The sequence below is a fragment of the Cariama cristata genome, unplaced genomic scaffold (genome assembly GCF_000690535.1).
Source record: "Cariama cristata isolate BGI_N322 unplaced genomic scaffold, ASM69053v1 scaffold22008, whole genome shotgun sequence".
In the NCBI taxonomy this organism is placed as follows: domain Eukaryota; kingdom Metazoa; phylum Chordata; class Aves; order Cariamiformes; family Cariamidae; genus Cariama; species Cariama cristata.
This window is the reverse complement of record NW_009632012.1, coordinates 34,780-37,771: the sequence shown is the minus strand read 5'-3', so window position 1 is coordinate 37,771 and position 2,992 is coordinate 34,780.

The following is a 2,992-nucleotide window of genomic DNA, read 5'->3' as shown; positions in this document are numbered from 1 at the left end:
TGCCTCAGCGCCGGCTTTGGGGCAGTGGCTCCCCCCCACCGGGACCACGGGGAGCCTGGGCCCCCCCCGTCCCTCCCAGCCACACACCCCTTCTTGCTCTCTTTTTCCCCTCTCCTCCTTCTTTTTTCCCCTCCCTTCCTTCTTTTTTCCCCTCTGGTTGCCTTACATCTAATCATATATAGCTTTTTTTTTTTTCCCCTCCCTTGCTTTGCCCTGCTGCAAGTATTAAGTGGTTTCCCATACTGCGTTTTAACCCCTACAACCCAACCTGAGGGAAAGCGAGCGCATCCCGAGCTCACCCCAGTGCTCACCCCCGCAGCTGCACCCCGCGTCTTCGCCGTTCCCCTTTGGGGATGCATCCAGTACCCGGGCACGGGCACAGGGCACCCGGCTCTTGGCGTTGGCCGAAAAGCGGATTTGTAGCCGGGTGTGCAATAAGTCCGTTCCCACTCCCTCACCCAGGGAGACTGTTTATTTTATTTCAGGTTTGCGCAATCCTGGGTGCTCGGTGGTTTCCCACAAATCAAGCATACCCATGGTTCTTTTGTGACAATTTACGTTCATATTTTTATCAGTTTATATTCATATTTTTATCAGTTTATATTCATATTTTTATCATTAGGCCATGAGCCCAGGACAACCTCCAACACCGATGCTGGTCAGCTCATTTACCTGTTGCTTATAGAACACTTTTATCCTACGCATGCTCTTTGGGGAAGGGTCTCTGAGTGGGCCGGGGTCTTCGAGTTAGGGGAGGTGTGAGTTTTAGTATTATAATAAGAGTGGTTCGGTAAGGATAGGGCAAATCACTCTTCTTGCTGACTTCGCTAAACACACTGATTTGATGCATTTTATTTTACATTTTTCCCAAGATGTTCCTTCCTTCAAGGTCAGACTTAACGACCAAGTCGCGATTAGGAGTTCCTCCCCTCATCACTTTTGACAACCTCAAGGATGGTCATTCCGTCCCGGACAGAGAAATGTGGGGGTTGGTTGGTCTGTCTCAGTAACCCCATCGGAGTTAGCGCTTTGTTAACGTAGACCACGGGGGCAGAGGGTCCCGCCATGCCCCGGCTCGGTGCCCTCCCGCAGCAGCCCTGCCGAGCGTGGGAGCGGCTGAGCAGCCCTGGGAAGGGAGCTTTTTACCAAATTATCGCTTTAAATAACGACAGCAAAGCAAGACCTCTAGGAAAGATTTGCATTTAGAGGCAATGGTGATTAAAAAAACCCAACTCCCGCCGCTCCTCAGTGCGCCCTTCAAGTCCTTCAAAGGCACTTGCAGATGGTTTGTTGTTGTTGTTGGGTTATTTTTTTTCTTTTTTTTTTTTGAAGGATTATAATGATTAAGTCCTACAAAAAAGAAAACAGATGGAGGAGAAGACAATGAAAGCAAACAAGCCCAGCCCGGAGCCCGCGGGGAGAGGAGCAGAGGAGCGGCCGGGCACAGCACGCACCCGCTGCCTCCGGCTGCCCGGTAACCACTTCCCGCGGCAGCATCGGCACACTGCCCGCATAGAGAGAGAGAGACATACGTGTGCGTGCGCGTGCGTATAAATTAAAAAAACCCACACAAGTAAATGTAACTATAGATATCATATATGCCATTTGCATACGTATCTCTCAAACATACGTAATCTATAACTGTTAAACATTGACATGTGGGTCATATTTAATATCTGAAACATGTATGTAAGTTTTGCATTTTGTAAGTACAAATGCAAACTATTATATATAATCAGCTTGGTTTAATCCATAGTATTTCCATTTTAATGTATGAATAGATATATTAATACTTAACTATTGTGTTATAGTAATGAAAACATCCTTCCTTACTGTTGTTCGGTTTGGTCTTTTCTAGCTTGCAGCCTTTCCATTGAAAAACTCCAGGTTTTGCTGTGATCCAAAAGAACTTTTTCCCTACTTTTTCAGCTTTCCCTGTCTCAGGGCCAGCTCCCGCAGCCGGGCGGAGCAGGGGGAGCTTGCTGCTGCTCCATGCCCTGGGCTCAGCCAGCAGCGAGGCTGAGCGGGGCATCCCGCCGGGCACAAGCACACCTACGGAGGCAGAGATATATGTGGTTATTTATTTACACGGCGCTCCCGGAGATGGGCCGTGATGAGCTGATGCTCCCGGGGGGCCTGGGAGCAGCTGGGCGGGGGGGGTCCCTCCCCATTGCCTCTCTGGGTGTCCCCCGTGGGTGCGCAGCCCGCTTTTATCACACACCCCAGCACCCTCCCAAGTCACCCCCAAATTCGCAGCCATCCCAAGAAGATCGCTGCAAGATTAGGTCAGCGTTGCTTTTTTTTTTGCTACCTGTACACGAAGTGCCGTACGGCCCCCCGTGCTCGCACGGCGCTCGCCGCTCTCGGGCGCGGGATGCTGCAGCGGTCCCTCGCCTTGCTCTGTCCCTCCCTGCAGGCATGGCCCCAACTCTCCCGAGGAGCTCCTTGCCATCACCTCGTTCCCTTCAAATCTCTGTTTACCACCTCTTATCTCCTGGTGGTTTGTTGGTTTGGTTTTATTTCTAAATACTACTCGCAGTAAAGATCCCCAGCTTGAAAAAGGGTTGAGATGCACATTAAAAAAAAACAACACACAAACAAAAAAAAGCCTGGGCTATGTAAAACTAATGCATACGTCAGCTGTCATCTAATGTCAATCAAAGCACCCAGCATAAACAAATCACTAATATAAAGCCCTTGCTAAAAGCCCTGTTTTCAGTGCCTCACAGTCCCTGTAACCTCCCTTAGGAATAACCATCCCAGTCTTTCCCCCCCTTAACCCTCCCGTAACTGCCCTGACTGACCAAAAAAACCTTCCTTCCGTGACCAGCGCTAATACTGGGGAGGCCTCACGGTGCCCCTGAACCACTGCCAAAGGGAAGAACTACTACTACTAATTTTAAAAAACCCTGGTGCTGTCCCTGTGCAAGAGCCCTTGCGGAGCAAAGACGCCGGCGAGGGGCAGCCCCCCCACACCCCCCCCAAAACGCCG